Source organism: Thamnophis sirtalis, unplaced genomic scaffold (genome assembly GCF_051295495.1).
Source record: "Thamnophis sirtalis isolate CommonGarterSnake01/CBP01778 unplaced genomic scaffold, rThaSir2_p1.2 scaffold_8, whole genome shotgun sequence".
NCBI classification, from domain to species: domain Eukaryota; kingdom Metazoa; phylum Chordata; class Lepidosauria; order Squamata; family Natricidae; genus Thamnophis; species Thamnophis sirtalis.
Window position 1 is genome coordinate 29,495,905 of NW_028261388.1, and position 18,553 is coordinate 29,514,457.

General features: G+C 35.5%; 1 protein-coding gene across 1 annotated transcript in view; it reads left to right on the plus strand.

The window, feature by feature from the left end:
• The first annotated feature begins 4,243 nt into the window (after window positions 1-4,243).
• ZBTB20 (zinc finger and BTB domain containing 20) overlaps window positions 4,244-18,553 on the plus strand; it is a 513,951-nt gene continuing 499,641 nt past the window's right edge. The window contains exon 1 of the mRNA XM_087721324.1: window positions 4,244-6,073. The gene's annotated coding sequence lies outside the window, so the exon portion shown is untranslated. The remainder of the gene's footprint in view (window positions 6,074-18,553) is intronic.

Sequence of the window (18,553 nt, forward strand, 5' to 3'; positions counted from 1 at the left end):
TGCACACACATTTGGTCGAGCTCAGCTGGGCGACAGCTCATGTGCCAGCAGAAAAGCCACCTGTGGCATGTGTGCCATAGGTTCACCATCACGGTTATGACTAAAGTTCCTTCTGCACCTTGTTTTTGCTCAAGGAATGTAACATTTACATCCCCCCCCCATATGGTCCTGCACTGGTACTTAAGGGTTCTGTGATTCATCAACTATAATTATACTACACCCTGACTAAACATGGGTGAGTTGAGCAGTGTTATCACAACAGCAAATGATCAAAATAAAAGTTGAGGCAGCAAGGAAAGCAAGTAGATGGGTATTTTCTTCTATGGGAGATTGAACCGTAAATTGCATGTTCCAAAATAAAATAGAAGAATTCAAGTTTTTACTTTTGATCGTGTCTTCAGAATTCTGTAAAGAAATGGTGGGATGTCATACACTCTGGATCCAGTCCTTCCCATATGCTCTTCCACCTGGTTCAGAGTACCCAATAAAAGTCCTGATAACCATAGGAACATCACACACTTTCCTATGAAATGTACCCAAGTTGGATGCCCTACATAACAGTACCCTCACAGGTCAAACTGGCTGAACAAAATATGTACTGCTCATCTGTACCCAAAGCATACTCAAAATATCACTTGTCTACAATCCAGGATGATTTATGCTTAGCAGCTGTAGTGAAAGTTTTGGGACATTCAAAATATTTCTTTGTTAGAAGAAAACGCTGAAGAAAACAGTACCTTCTCTCATGACTCTGTAAACCGCTTAGAGTGCTCTGTAAAGCACTATGAAATGGTATATAAATCTAAATGCTATTGCTATGAAAGTAGACAACTTGTTTGCCAGATGATAACATGGTTTAACAGGAATGTTATTGATCAATTGTAATGAACAAGAAATAACACATTGTTGCATTGTGTTTTCATGATCCTAACATGTAATGAACTAGTCAAGCTAAAAATGCTCTCCAAAAGGAAATAAGCAAGTTTTGGAGAAGTGATTCTGTAACCTAAATCTTATGTAGGCAAACCTTGAATGAGCACATCATAGGGATTGATGTGCCAGGAAAGGGGGTGGTGAAAATGTCCAAGGACATAGTTATGGAAATTACAGGAGGATGCTATAGTCTATAGTTACTGCAACTGAGAACATGTCATGTTCACAAACCTCCCCAATGGGCATTCAAGTGCCACACATTGACATTATATCAGTGGTGAAATTGATTTTTTTACTACCAGCTCTGTGGGCGTGACTTGGTGGGCGTGGCAGGGGAAGGATACTGCAAAATCTCCATTCCCACCCCATTCCAGGGAAAGGATACTGCAAAATCCCCATTGCCTCCCCACTCCTGGGGGAAGGATATTGCAACATCTCCATTCCCACCCCACTCGGGGGCCAGCCAGAGGTAGTATTCTCTGAACTACTCAAAATTTCTGCTACTGGTTCTCCAGAACCTGTCAGAACCTGCTGAATTTCACACCTGCATTATACCTTAACTCTTTTTAGTAGAAGACACACTTTGATGGCAAACTTAAAAGATGCTGCCAGGTGTTTCAGCTTCATGCCAACCTACATGCAGAAGAATCTGAACATGTCTGGTTTCAAGTGCATACCAATGGAGGTGGGTAGCTAGATAGATAAAGTCACTCTGTTCAGGTTAAAACCTGCCTTATTTCTTTAAAGCCACAATTACGTCTCTGTTCATAACTAAAGTACAGTGTTTGCAAACAAAGATGAATCTTAAAAATGCATTTTGAAGCTAATGACAATGTTGCAGTTTTGATCAAGTTTTGAAATATAAAGGGTGATTTTCATATAGTGCTTCAGACAAATCAAACTGAATGCAGTATATTGCCTAAATAATAGCAAAATTTATTGGTATACAACATACTGGAAGAGAAAATATATTTATAGGCAATTAGAGAGAAAATAATGTAAGTTTATAAAGGCAAAAACCTGGTAAAAAGGTAGTATATGTCATAGACATTAAGAACCAAGACATTAAACACTGCATATATCCCAAGTGACAGATCTTTCTGAAAACATTTTGCTAATTTTTATCATAATAGATTCATTCTATAATTATAGATATCCTTATCTCAGAGATTTAGTCAGTTATTCATGTTATGTAAAATTATATCCGTTAACGGAGTATATTTTCCTTTGCATCAATGACTTAAATATAGTTTAGATACTGTTTCTTAGATGTTTTAAAAATACAGATATATCCTAATGTGCCTGTTTGTTTCAATCATACATCTATAATGCCTAGGACATCTGCACATTTTAAATTGATAGCATGGTTGTCAGTCTTCCAATTCAAAAAAGTTCCTGGTGAGTTTCCATCTATATAATGTGACTGTCATGCAGGTTTTATTTAGTGTTCCATTAACAGTAACCAGCTCCATTTCAGACAAGATGTCTGCAGTTTATTGAATTTCAGGATAGTGTGGTGTATAATAATAGATAGCAAGAACACAAAACATTTTTTGCACTAAGCATTAGCTTAAATGATCTCTATTTTAAATCGTTTAGACTCCCAGATACACTGAGATACACACTCAAAGAATTCACAACCAATATAGCCTAAAGTTTGAGTTTTGGATTTCTGATAATTTTGTAATCCTCAACCTAGTATGTCAGATACGAGATTAGGAAGTATCTGCCTCTTTAACATAACAGAAACTGCATATTTACCTATTGTTTAAAAGTTTTAAAAAATGTTAACTATTACAGCATAAAAATAATAAAAATTAAATACAATACATTGTCTTGATAATTTATTCACTTCCTTGATAATTCTGAAATAGAATTACTTCATATTTTGAACAAAAGAAAAACATTGTATACTGATAAATACCTAGTTATTATAATATATGGTAAAATAGGCAAGTATTTAGACAAGCAATAGACAAGCATTACTTGTGACAATACTGAAACATTATCTCTGAGAGTTGAAACTATGTCCCACAGTAAATGGAATTCAAGTGTTTCTTGGAAGAAAGTAGATTTTAGTGGATTCTCTTTTTATCATCATTAGAAAATTATTAACAATTAGAAAATTATTAACATATGAAATAGTGCCGGGGTTATAGTATAAGTTTGTCCATTTACTTGAAATAAGTTTCATTGAATTCAAAGGCGCAATAGATTGCAGCTTCTCTTTCGGATGCAAGGTAGACAAGGAAATTAATCACATTGTTTGTCCATCTCTTCCCCATTTTCGGATTATACTTTCTCCTTTAGAAAAACAAAGAAGGAAAAGTAAAGGGGGAAGAAAACCCAGCCCTCATTCCCCACCATTTGAAAAGTAAAAATTCGGCGGCTCCCTCCTTCTCCTACTTTACATTCCTCCCCCTCCCCGTATCTACTGATGGTATCGTCCGGTTTCTTGCCAAATCCAGACAGTGATTAACGCCCGTCGCCGCCAGCCTCTGGTGCCGGGAGCTTCAAAACTCGATTGGCTGGCAACTTGCTAAGTACAAAGGTAATATCGTGTTCTGATTGGTGAAAACCTTCTAGGCTCCGCCTCTGTCCTTTCTGCTATTGGTCACCGTATAACAGCAAGCCTCCCTTCCCCCTCCCTACCGAGGTCATTTAAGTTTATGAAATAAATAAATAAATAAAGGAAGAAATAGAAATGCGTAGAAAAAAAAGGGGGAGCGGGCGAAGGTTCACAACCTAACATGCTAGGCAGCGTGAAAAAGATCATATAGAGCCAATCATTTGAAAGCTTGGGTCACTTTGGCAGCTAGCCCGGGCAAATGAAACACGAGTTATTAAAAAGGTCAGCCTTAATCATATGTATATCCTCCAATGATAAGCATCACTGAGGTCTGATTGACAAACGTCAAAACCAATACACTGGGGACATAACGGAGATTTATTTTCTTAAAGGCTGGAACCACTCCAATGAGAAGGCAGTAAATACAGGCGGATGAGAGGGAAGGATTGTATGGTTGTTGGGGGAAGCGGAGCTCACTCAGGAGTGGCAGGGCCGCCAGCTAATCGAAAAGTTGAGCGGGCCGAGTGGGCGGGGCTAAGGGCCAATGAGAGGTTCGCCTGAAGGGAGGGTGGCGGCGGTTCTACATTAAAGAGTTGAATTGGCGCGGGAGGCTGACAGAAGACGAGAGAGGTATCGCTCTTCCGGGGTCAGTGGGGGGTGAGGAGGTGTGGTTGGTTGAGGCTCCGCCCTCTCCGAGGGTAGCGAGAGGGGAAAGCAATTAGGGCTATGTGTAAAAAAATAAAAAAAATAAAAGCCCCGAAAGACTCACGCGCAAGTTGAAAGCTTCGCGAATCTCGTGGGAAGTCAAACCTCTCCTGCATCGGGGAAGTTTACTCCCGAGAAAATTCACTCGTGTGGATGTCACGAGTTGCGTGTATTGGATCAGGAATAAGCCCCTCCGAGTTTAATTAGGATTTCCTTTCGGGGAAGTGCGCGCTGTCCTTTAAGACTTTATACTTATACTGAGCCTGACTAGGTGGCTCAGTGGCTAAGACACTGAGCTTGTCGATCGGTTGGCATTTCGGCGGTTGGAATCCGTAGTAGAGGTCTCCTGCGTGAGTAGGGGTTGGACTAGATGACCTCCAAAGGTCCCTTCCAACTCTGTTACTGTTTACATACTCCATCCGTGGGAACGGGGGTAGCGAGGTAAGGCTGCAGTTCTGCGCGCACTTCCCCGGAAACACCGGGCTTGGGAGTTTACTTAGGAAAATCCCGCCTCAGGTTATCTCGCAACTTTGCATGCCGAGAACCTGTCTCGTCCCGTGCACAGTTTACGCTTCTTTTTCTGTGCCTACGGATCCGCACTCGGACTCGACGCAGAAGCGATGAGCGGTGGGACTCTTTAAAAAAAAATGTATTGCATTTTATCAGAATAAAGTCGGGTGACGTTTCCGTAAGGTCAATATTCTCGGGTTTGGATAAGTAGTCGCGAAATGCAGGGATGGGTCGCCTTTCCTCCACCCAAATTTCCTTGGGTCGGGCTGATTTTAAGGCGCGCGCTCCCCCCCCCCCCAATTTTTAAAAAAGTGCTTTCTATTCATGTTCGAGCTGTGTAAAATATGGATCGTAAGAAAGCTAAATAGATCTTGCAGGACAAAGTTGGCATTAGCCGAACCGGACCCAATGCATGCTTGTTCAGTACAGGGGGGAGTTTGTCTTGGATATGACTGAACCCAGGAGTAAAAAATAAATAAATTCGCATGTTTGCAGCCGACTCCTATTCTCCATCTTGGAACATTGGCTTTCGTACTAGCTACATTTTTTCTCACCCTCGCTATTAATCCAGTTATTTCCCCCCTCCCCCCTTCCTCAATAAGATTTCGGATCTGGAATTCTTTCATAAGCGGCCACCTGATTTAATAAACATGCTTCCTTAATGATGGGCTTAAAATAGTAATGTAACTTGGAGAAAAAAGTAATTTAGAAAGTTCAGGATTAAACTTGGATGCTTTCAGTGAGTATTTTTATTTTATAGTGAAGTTAATTTATATCCTCGGTGATCATAAATTTCAGCCGAGGCTAACGTGCCTCTGGCTAGAGAATAGGGCAATAATGAACGTGGAGACACTAGTTCCTATCAAAAACCTGCTGGTGATCAAATCTTTACTTTTGCTATCTTGATAAGGAGAATTGAACTTTCTGCTAGAGCCTAATTGATGCGTTCATTTCTAAAGTTAATCTGCTTGGATAAAAAAAAATCAGTTTCTGTTTGAAACATTAGCTGGAAGTGGGTTAATTGGATGAATGCAGTTTGTGGCTAGCTCTCAGTTATTCTTTCACTCTTGTCCATTAGCTAAGATCTGCTTCACTTCACTTTGCTTCTTGCTAGACTAGGAAAGAACAGGCCTTGCTCCAGCTTCTTCTCTCCATCCCTAATTTAAATAGTTAAATTCAGTTCTGTATGTTGAAGGAGAGAGTTCCAGGAATGTAAGGAAGCAAAATAAGCTGGTGTTGAGTTACGGAGGGAAAAAATGGTAAACTGAGTGGGGACCAAAAGGCTAATTCGCAAGCAAAGTTATGCCCATTGAAGAAAAAGTGTGAAGTTATCCTTGTTTGAACTTTGGATGTGGGGTAAGCAAAGATATACTATGAACAAAGGATCTGTCTGATGTATTTATTAAGGGTCTTCATAATTTTTTTATTTTATTTAAAAAAGAAGATAGAACAGAATCAGTCCTAAAGTGATTGATACAAATCGTATGTATATTTCTGAGTAAATTTCATTAAATGTAGTTACTACCTTATTTTGCAACCTGAAAAGTTAATTTAATAATGTTACACAAAAAGCATGTTAATGTTATTACTAAAAAGAGACATTTCTGCACCAATTATATAAAGATTAATGTAGATTAGAAACAACTTGATTCTCTAGTAACAAATGAAATCCCTTCATATTGATTAGAATTAAGCATCATTGAACTCAGTGGACTACTTTCTAAGTAAACAAGTAATTAAATAAAGAAATATTTTAAGTAGTCTTGTTTTTTCCAGATTAGAGAAACCTCTTTAATTAATACAGGATTTTTCCCTTCACTTATCAGGTAACATTTATCTGTAGTGTTCTAAATCCACTTCCTTCCTGGATTAGATTTGAAAGCTTCTACACTATAAAAATAGGTTTGGACTTCAGTAAATTATTTTTCAAAAAACAGCAAGTACAGCTGTTTCAACTGTTGTGGTTGCTATTGTGCCTTTGATTTGTATTTAGTATGGAATTTTACCTATTGTTTTCCTTATGCTTTTGCCTTCTCTATCAGCAACCAGCTAGAAATTTCTGGCTGCTGTGCAATCTGAAAACAGATCATAGAAAGAAATGGGTAAAGCAGCTAAGCCCCCCCTCCCCCTCCCCCTCCCCATCCTGATATGATTCAGGATCCCTGAAAAGGAGACAAGATTTCCCATTCTAAAAAAAACTGTGTGCCTGAAGTTAAGACAGCATCAGTAATATCTGAAAAAAGATAAAATCTTTTCTGTGGATTTCACAAAAACAATTTTAATACCTTGCAGAATGAATTGTAATAAATACATTGTGAATAAATCTAATAAGGAGACACTTTAATGTTCTTGGAGACAGCTGGAGTTGCTACAAATGTCATGTATGTATGTATTTATGTATGTATGTATGTACATCTTGGGATATCATATATCTTGGAAGCTTAAAATACATTAATAACTTGGAAGTTTTAAATATGTGTTCTAAATTATTTCTGTGTTATACGTTTATGATAAGTATTAGTTTTTTAGTCAGTTTCCAGATGTGGATTATGTATGTATGTTCTTCCAGAAAAGAGCTACATATTAAAGCAATTGGCAATTGTGATCCACCCATTTTATAAAAGAAATGTATTTGAAAAATGTTGGTATTATGCAATAGGCTTTGGAATGCATAAAAGCCATTTTCTCCACTGAGCTGGACTAATTCCCAGCAGTGCAACTATAGTGCATGTTGCAGTTTTATGTCTGTGAAGGACAGGGGGTTTGTAAATAGTTTGCTACAAGAAAGTTACTTCCAATTTATCTCAGAATACAGTTAAGATAAAGCTTAATAAACCTTGATTTTTTTTGTAAAATTGTATACTCATCTTGAACTGACAAAAATACTAATAATTACCATAACATTATGATCTAAAATTGTTGATTTAGAATGTGTCTTCATTAAAAAAAAGGAGGGAACAAGTAAAATTCCAAATCATTGATTCATTTTAAAGATTCCAAAATAGATGGCATGCCAACCAACATCTAAAAATATTTTAATATTAATTTTTAAATATATTAGCTGCCAGTGTCACATCATTCCCACTTCTGGTATCTTAGAGTAAACAAACTCAATGAAACTTCTATGATAAAAAAGTAAAAATGTTATGAAGTATTCTTCAGAATGTCTTCTAATTAACTTGCATCATTCCAGCATGTAGTGAGTCAAGCCATACATAAGAGAAATCTTGGACTATTAGTAATTGAATCACTCCCGGGGAGCTCATACTTCTGCAGCAATCCTTAAAAAATCACCTATGCTTTAGAATGCTAAAGTTAATGCCACATATGTCCACATTCTTACAATAGTATGGTGTTTATAGCACCATAAGGAAACTATTGCTAATATTTAGAAAAGAAGATAAAAGTTACATTTTGTCACAGTCCGATAGCTACTGGAATCCTGTGGCATTGGGATTATATTCCACCTTCACTACACCCAACCTCTTTCTGAAGATTCTTTCAGCATGTCAAATTCAAGGGAATATGAATGCTTGTAAATATATATCCCTGTCCCTATATAGAGTTTCTATCGAGGATGCTGTATGAAAATGCAAAAATAATCTCTTAGTTATTTTCTTTCTTTTTTTCTTCAAATGCCATCAATCCCTTGGCTCAACTGCCCTTCTTTCAGGCTAAGAGGTGTACCTGCTTTCTGAGTGACATATTTCTTTTGAGGGAGAGTGAAGGTAACCACATCACATATAATAAATAATGTTGTCTTTCCATTATATTAACTATTTCAATTTTGCACCAATGCTATTAAGATATTATCCAAGCCTTCAGGAGCTTCAGGGTTTTGAGGCCATAAGTTGGCATTTTTAAGACTTTGACACTATAAGAAAGTTCTAAGATCATTTAGGGGAGAAGTGGGGATGTCATGTAACTTCTCTTTTATTGATAAGACACCTGTAGTGATAAGGAGTCCACAAGAAACTCTTAGTTTTATATGGTGTACTTAGATCCTTCAGAAATTGTACTACTGAATTTTGAAAATTGTATGATTTCCCATTGTTTTTCAATTTAAAAATATCTCCCTTCCCTATTATGCAGTAATTTACATAAGCTGAAAAATCTTTTCCCCACCCAACTCTTGGGGGAAAAAAGCTATGTTATGCTATCTCTACTTTTTTTTACAAAAAATCTATCCCTCCCATCATGTCAATTCGTTTGTTAGGGAAAGTTTTGTTATACTTCTAATTAGGCATTTAGTTTTCAAAGTTGGATTCTGTACCCAGATTACTGGAAGTAAGATCCATTAAACTGTTATGTGTATACTTAATGTGTATATTTAAATTTACTATATTTCATATCAGTATGTATACATTACTTGTGGCTTAAATTCAAGAGTAGGCAAAATTTCATGATTATATGAAATAAAGTGTGATGAAAACAATTCTTTTAAAATTATGTTATTCTCTTTTGTAAAAGCACTGGAACAATATCAGCATTCCTAGACATAATAGGAATTGTAAGCTGGTAAAATAGACCTGGTTTAAAGAAGCCCTAAAAACTTTTTAAAAGCCCCAAACTTTATTTAAAAATGGAATATTTATATTAGAGTTAATTGTTATGGAATGTAGTCCAGATTCCCAGGAGGGAGGAGTGCATTCCAGAAAAAGACAACAAAGCTCTGTGGAAGAAAAAGGGTGAAAACAGCTCTTCCCTAATAGTTTCCCAGAATCCCAGCATCTGTGTTTTATGGTGCAAGTAGTCAACTTTAGTTTGGCATGATTTCTGTCCATAAGTAAGGAAAATTAAAGGAAACTGCTTAGAAGAACTTCAACTGCCTTTCTTGATTTTTTGAGCCTGACGTTAAACACATTTAGGTGATTTTTAACATATTTTTATACATAAAATTAACAGAGTAACATTCATTTCAACAGCAATTCATGTTTCTGGGTTTCAGCTTTGCAAACATATTAAGTTAAGAAAACTTACTCCCTTGTACTAGAAAATATGCTAATTTTCAATAGATAATTAAACTATGGAAAGGTTAATAGCACTATTGTCTATAAAACTTTGTTCTTTGAAATTGGAGATAAGGTTAATGGGAAATAATTCTACATATTGACAAATCATATTCTGTAAATGGAGTCAACAAATACCCCTAAAATGAAAATATGTTGATATGAAATTTCTTGGACACTTCACTTTGTTATAATTAGCATCTTGCAACCTAAAAAGTGCATCTTGATGTAAGGATCAAGTTAACAATAGGAAGTTGTTTTTCTTTTGCAAATGTCTGATATAAGTAAGTAAGCATGCTAGTGTTGAATCTAAACTAGATCAAGACAGGCAAGATAACTTTGTCTCATAGCCCTAAATGAATTTGCTTACTGATTCCAATGTTTCTTAGACAGAGCCAACATTCCATTAGATAATTTAAAATGTTATTCTAAGAGTGGAAAAGAGATCCAGTTGTTGTAGTGGTTCAGATGCTGGTCTCAGGAGATTGAGTTCTAGTATTTTCTTAAGACAAGTTGGTGTTTTTTGTGTCATATAATGCTTTGTAAAATTTGCCAAATTTTAATGCCATGGAAGTCATGGATTTTGGATTTTTGACACATTCTACAAGACAGACCATTTGACGTATCTTGGTTCAAAATTTATTGGCCTATTATGCACCATTTCACTGAATAAAGATTGGAACAAGAGTTTTAGTATTGTATAAATATTCTTACAATCCATATAAGTAATTGGTATGTTAATACCAATTACTTAAATGGATTGTAAGAATATTTGTATTCTTACAAATATTCATCAGTGTATTCCTGAATTAGTCAATACCCAACTTCCTTTAAAGTTAGAAGAATTGGTTTTTTTTTAAAAAAATCTGTTCTTTATAGGTTAGTCCAATAAAATTGCTTTGTGTGTCTTATGAATTGGATTGGCTGAGAAATTCTGTATACATTGAAACAAAAATGTTTTCTAGATGGATGCTTATAATTTTTTGAATACTCCTGAATTTTGCATAAATATCACCTAAAGTGTGATCTGTTTTCCACAAAGTTCTACAACTAGACAACCCAATTAAACCAATAAGTAAAAAAAACATTATACTTGTTTATTGATTTATTGAAACAAAAGTTTCCAAGGCTACATATTAAGTTTGGTAAAAAAATATATGAAACTTCACTTTCAAAAATTGCTGTACCCTCCTTGGGCAGAAGTAACTACAACTAAACATTTCTGATAATTGTTGATCAATCCTGTACATTTGACTTGGAGTAATATTTAGCTTATAGAACAGATTCAATTTAGGGATATTGTTTGGCTTCTTCACATGAACTGCTTTAGGTCCTTCCACAATATTCCTAGAGAATTAAGGTCAGGATTTTGATTTGCCTATTCCAAAACATTAACTTTCTTCTTCTTTAACCATTATTTGATACATAACCACTTTCCTTTGAGCTTCACTTTATGGACTTATAGCCTGATATTTTTCTATAGAATTTGCTGGTACAATCCAAAAATTATAATTCCATGAATGATGGCAAGATGTCCTAATTTAGGGGCAAAAAGCTGGCCCAAACTTTGTTATTACCACCCCCATCTATCACAGATGGGATAAGCTTCTTATGGTGGAAAGCAATGTTTGCTTTTAGCGAAACATTTCATTCAAGCCAAAGATTTTTATCTCATCTGTCCACAGAACACTCTTCCAATAGCACTCTGGCTTGTCCACATGGTATTTCTAAATTGTAGATGGGCAGCAATGTTCTTTTTGGACATTAGTGGTCTTCTCCTTGCACACCTGTTATGCGCACTATTGTTGTTCAGTGTTTTCTTGATGAATAAACACTGATATTCAGCAAAGTAAGTGAGACCTTTAATTACCCATACATTCTGGGCTGTTTTGAGAACTCCTGGAATGTTACACACTTTGCTTTTGTGTGACCTAGAATCAGGGGTGTCAAACTTACGGCCCGCGGCCAGATGTCACATGCTGGCCCTGGCCCTTGTTTAGAAAGGGATGGAAGTCCTGATATGTCACGTGTCACTGCCATGACGATTCGAGTTGACACCCTGCTTTAGATGGTAAATCACTCCTGGTGAGAATAGTAATGGTGTTTAATCACACAATCTGGATGATAATGAACTAGTGGAGACCAAACACTTTAGAAACTGATTTGTAATCTTTTCCAGATTGGTGTGCATCAACAGCAACTGTTTTTCTGAGGTCTTCAGAAATCTCCTTTGAGCCATTTCTGTGTGTATCTGTTATGAAGACCAGACTTAAACAATAAATACCAGAATTTGAATAAGGCAGGATCTCCCACACCCCCATCTGATTATCATCCCATTGATTGAAACACCCACCTAATTCTAATTTCCTGCTTAAATGAACTGATAATACCAGACATTCACCTACTTTTGCCATATACAAAGATGTAGCTTTCAATCATTTTTCTCAATAAATCAATGAAGATTAAGTTATTTAATTAGGTTCCCTTTATCTAGTTTTAGGATTTGTGTGGAGAACATTTAAGGTCACAGGTATATCTTGATTTACATATTACTGTTCGAAGTTACAATGGTGGTGCAAAAATGATTTACAACATGTTTCCACACTTAAAAACATTGCAGCATCTCTGCGGTGAGGTGATCAGAATTTGGGCACTTGGCAACCAGCATCCATTTATGACAGTTGCAACATCTTTGGGTTACATGGTTATCATCTACAACCTTCTGACAAGCACGGTCAGTAGAAGAAGCTGGATTCCCTTAATGACTGCAGCAAAAAGATCATAAAATCAGACAACTCACTTGATGATCACATCATTTAGTGACAGAAGTTCCAGGCTTAATTGTGATTCTAAATTGATGACTACTTATATTTATGAAGAAATATTAACTTCATAACTTCATAAAATTAACTTCAGGATCAATATTAACTATGTATGTGTACACACACACACACACACACACACACACACACACACACACACACACACCACACATGTATGTGTACACACACACACACACACACACACACACACACACACATATATATATATATATATATATATATATATATATGTTCTATATAAATGTATAATGAAACATATAGGAGTTGCAAGAATTATAGGAGTCAAAGAAATGAACAATTGAGAGAGGAAGCAACCAAGTCATCATCTGAAAAAGCCTCAAATAAATGTATCTGTAAGCTAATACATTGTCTCTTACTCTAACCAAAACATCTTATTGGTAATGGTACATTATGGCAGTGTTTTTCAACCACTGTGCCGCAGCACACTAGTGTGCTGTGACATAGTGTAAGGTGTGCCGTGGGAAAATTACTTTATATATAGTCAATATAGGCACAGAGTTAAATTTTTTTAACATTCTCTAATGGTGGTGTGCCTCGTGATTTTTTTCATGAAAAAAGTGTGCCTTTGCACAAAAAAGGTTGAAAAACACTGCATTATGGTACATTATGGTACATTATTACCAGTGTCTGCTGGGGAAAGTATCATAATTGTTGATGAAAACAACACAAGAATGTATGTCAGACCTCTACATAGAAATCCAGTGGCAACTTTGGAAACAAATATAAAATTGGACATTCAAACTGGCTTCTGCCTTTTCCAAACTTGTGATTTATTGTTAAAAGTATTGATACTTTTGAATAAGTAAATTTGAATAAGGTAACTTGGTATCTGGGGTCCATGAATGCCTACCCCTTGGATCAGCACAAGTTCAAGGAAATCTGGTTTCTATTAATTTCTATCTGAACAAATAAGATGATTAGGTCAGAGGAGATGATTTGGGACAGATGTAGTACATTAACATGATGCAATTCTTAAAATTTTATGAAACATACATTTATATTAAAAACTAAATAAATATAAATTTTCAAAACAAATACAAAAATTTCAATTGAAATAAATACACTTAAAATGAAGGTTACGATGGATTTTATTTTTTCATTTGATTTTTATAGCAGCCATTCTTAGCAAACGACTGTATGGTGCATTTACTTTGTTCATTTTTTAAAAATGTGGCTAAATCCTGAATGTATCAATATTTTGGAAAGATCCTACTTACCACATTATAGCAAATACTGAACCATAATTTCATTTCTGTATGCATATATGTTATCCTTTTAAATTGTGGCCTTTTACATATGCATATTGATGGATTGTTTTGCACGATAGGTCCTAAAATATGACTGGGCTTTTAATTCATCATTCAAAATTTCTATGGTTTGCTAGTACTCATCCAGTAGTGGTCTATATAGATTTTTTTAATACAGTTTATTTTGCTAAAGAAGCTCCGATAAAGCAGAAATGGCTTTCAGGAAGTAATTTGATAGCAAGATAGCAATAACAAGTGGTTAAAAAAAACAATTGCTTTAGTACATAGCTTTTCTAAGAAAGTAAAAATCACACGAACAAAAGGAATGTAAAGTGAAGAAAGAACAAACTGTGGAGAATGTCCTGTTTTTTAAACAGTACATATAAAATCACAAGGCAAAATGTGAAGAGAAATGTGTGGCAGATTAGATTTCAGCTGTGGAAGAATTATTCATTTGAGAGGGAGGGCTATCCTCCAGCAGTCAGCAGTGTGAGACTGAACAAGAGTATGATTAAATTGTACAACAGGGAAGTGAATCCAAAGCTCAAGGTGTCATTTTTTCTATTGGGATTGTTAAACACATTATTTCCTCCTGTTACAACAGAAATTTTATACAAAGGGTTGCTTAGGCATATTAAACATCCTTAGACACCTTAATAAAACTCCAAATATGTAGGATTATGACTTTCTTTTTTTTTAAGGAGTGGGTAAGAATTCTATTCTTTCCATTTGGAGTTGATACAAAAAATACATTGCAATTATCATATATAGGTGACACTGACAATAGTGTAAGGAGAGGCCTGCAAAAATGCTTTTGTTAAACCATTTTTCAGCACACAAAAGGATTTGATTGGCACTTCACTGATTTAATGGCCCATTTGTAATGCAGAAAGAACATCACCAAAGATTGTAGCATTATCCTAAATTTAATAATTGAATTTATAGCTGCAAAAAATTCAAGATTTCTGACACATAGAAAATTTTTGGAGAGCATGAATGGGAGAAGTTGTAATTTTGATGTCTAGTCTTTTACTTCTATGGTTTTTAATGTAACAAATTTGTGGAAAATTTGAATATAATGATTATATGTCTGAAAGTTTTTCAATGGCCTGCAGCAATTCTTGGCTGCAATCTTACATTCACTTTACTACGGAGTAATTCCTTCAGAAAAGTTTCTCAGTAAATATGAACAGATGTATCAGTACAAAATGCTTCTATGCATTGCTTACACTTTCTTTGTGATTTTATATTTTTCTCCGTAAGCTGCCCTGAGTTTGCTTTTACAATGAAATGAAAAGAGGATGTTCCCATCTAATTATCTTGGTCATTATTAAAAAATATTACAGCAGGATCTATTAGAGTCAAAAAATATATTGGTTAACATTTATTTGCAGATGGCATGTAAACATTAGACTCTTTATACAATATAGTAATGTTTTTCATGTGCTTTTTAATAATATGATTTTTTCCCCAAATGTGTTTGCGTAGAGTGTTTAAAGAACTTAAATATGTCAGCATCTTCCTACCAAAACAGTTGAAGTCCAGAGATTTAGCAGTGTACAATATGGCAACTACATACCATGGCTTTTCTTAGTGGTGGCTTGCTTCTATGATTTTCTCAAATTGTGCTTCCTTTTGTTTTGTCAGGTAATTCTTCACCCTGCCTCATGAGTGAAATGTACATAGTTGTTTACCTTTTTTTAAAAGGCACTGGTACAAGATTGCATTTGCTGCAAATATGTACTCTAGTATACACAGAACACTAATCTGCCCGAAATAATGCAGAGTCATGCTGCAGAGTGATTTTTGTTCATTTTCACTTCTATCTCTTAAATCAGTGCCATTCATAAAAAGCCCTTTTGTCAAGTACGTCCTACTGAGTTACTGGGAAAATCTATTTTGGACTTTTCCCTTGAATGCTTCTGGTGAACTCTATGCTCCTGGAAAATGGACATTTAGAAATGTTGAAAGTGTCATTGCTTTTAAATACTCATAATTGCAAGCCATGTACAGATGCAGTTCTAATTATATTAGGCTCAAATCACATTAACCAAAGGTAAAAGGAAAATGGGTACACATTCATGCTCATTCTAGAATTGTTTCATAAAAGACTTTTTTTCCTGCAGTAGCTCTTGCTACTTCTGCTCACCTCTTGTGACAATATTTTAGACTTGCTTTCCACAAGAGCTTACAAATCAAGCAAGTTAATGTCTTCATTAAAACTGAATTGCAGTTTACTTTGGGAAAAAACATATTTAATATTTCAAGGTATTGAACACTAAACTACCATTAAGCTCTAACTAATGCATTTACTTTGCTGACACTTGCTCTCCGATGGGACATGTAGCCTAAGTTATATCACTGGAAATGATTTTTAGAAAATGCTACAGAGAATGTTTTAAACCAAGTTTTAGATTCTTTTATTCTCAAACTCACTTTCTATACTTGAGAACCAATTTTAAATGGTCTAGTTTTCCTAATTAATTAATTAGCAATTCATGGGCTCCTTTTTATTGCTGTAAGTTAAAATACTCTAAAAGTAGATACATAAGACAAGATGCAAAAACATTTGCTTTTGAATTTGGAAGCAATATTTTGTTTGAAAGAATCATCATCATCATCATCATCATCATCATCATCATCATCATCATCATCATCATCATCATCATCATCATCATCCACTGACAATAATCCTACAAAACACCACTGACAATAATCCTCCAAAACACCACTGACAATAATCTTACGGAACACAAAACTGGGATACAAATCTCAAGCCAACATGGCAAGATAAACCATCTACTATACATGGATGACTTTAAAATGTATGTGAAAAGCCCCTCTGAACTTAAATCAATACTCAACACAGTTCAACTGTTCAGCAGTGACATCAAAATGAACTTTGGGCTTGAAAAATGTGCTATATTATCCATGTGGCGAGGAAAAATGGAAAAAAACCCAGAAGGAATAGAACTGGGAAATGGAAATATAGTGAAAGCATTAGCAAAGGATGATGGTTACAAGTACCTAGGCATATTGGAAGCAGATAACATCTTGAATGGAAAAGTCAAAAGAGTAAATGCAAAAGGAATACATTAGGAGGGTCCTCAAAATATTAAAATCAAAGCTGAATGCTGGAAACATAATTAAAGCCATTAATACAAGGGCAATTCCAGTGAAACACTACTCAGCTGGAATCACCAACTGGACTCTGGCTGAACTGAAAAGCTTGGACCAGAAAACACACAAACTTTTGAATGTGTACCACACTTTACATCCACAAAGTGACATCGAGGGTTGTACCTGCCAAGAAAAATAGGGAGCGGGGGGCTATTGCAAATCCAACAAACTGTAGAAGAAGAAAAACAAAGTTTGAGTGATTATGTGAACCAAAGTACAGAAAAATTGCTGCAGGCTGTGAAAATGGAGAACAGCATAAAAACAACAAATAAAGGCAGAATATAAGAAAAACAGCTGGATGACAGATTAAATAGATAGAAAACCAAAGCTTTGCATGAACAGCACTTGAAAAACATTGAAGGAAAATGTGATGACAACTTGACATGGACATGGCTTAAGATGGGAACTATCAAGAAAGAAACAGAAGGTTTAATACTGGCTGCTCAAGAACAAGCACTACAAACTAATGCCATGTAAGCGAAGATACAAAAATCCACTGACAACCCAAACTGCCAACTTTGCAATAACAAAGTCGAAACTGTTTCACATTTAATATGTGAATGCAGCAAAATTGCACAAACTGATTACAAAGCTAGAAATGACCGAGTTGGTAAATTAATCCACTGGTCATTATGTAAAAAATATGATTTACCTGTATCCAGAAAGTCATGGGAACATAAAGTGAGAAAAGTTATCGAAAATGAGAAGGTGAAAATCTTGTGGGACTTTCGAATAGAAACGGATTGTCATTTGGAGCACAACACGCCAGATATCACGGTTGTAGAGGGCCGAAGTGTACAGTTTATTGATATCGCTGTTCCTGGAGATGCCAGAGTCGAAGAAAAAGAACTAGAAAAAATAATGAAATATCGCGACCTGGCCATCGAAACTACACAGCTATGGATGAAGTCTGTAACAGTGATACCCATTGTTATTGGGGCATTTGGCCCCATGTCCAAGAATTTTACAAAATACATCAATAAATTGCAGCTTCCTGCAATAACATCAGTGGAACTGCAAAAAACTGTGCCACTTGGAACATCTTATATTTTAAGAAGGTACTTGGTTGATACCTAGGACGCTGGCAGCAAACTGTATCAACCATTAGCACCAGTCACTGGTATTTGTAATGCATTTTTGAATGTTCAGTTGGCTGAGTTTCATGTTTAATGAATAAAGTAAATAACAACAACAACAACAATAATATCATCACATGGCTATTGTAACCATAGATACTATGAGTTATTAAAATTCTCTTGTATGTGAGGAAAGTTCTTCAGGATTGATTTTTTTTCTAATTGTTCTGATTGGTATTCTGAGGAAATAGCATTTTCTTCTACACGTGTGAGACCTTTGATATGCCTGGGTCTATCGAATGTGGTGAGGTATTTATTTTATATTTATTTTATATTTATTTTATATATTTGTTTAGAAATTTTGTATGTTACATGTATAATGTTCTATTAACACAGTTTCAAAGTGGTTTACAACAGGGGTCACCAACCCCTTGGCCATGGGCTATGGCCTATTTGGAAC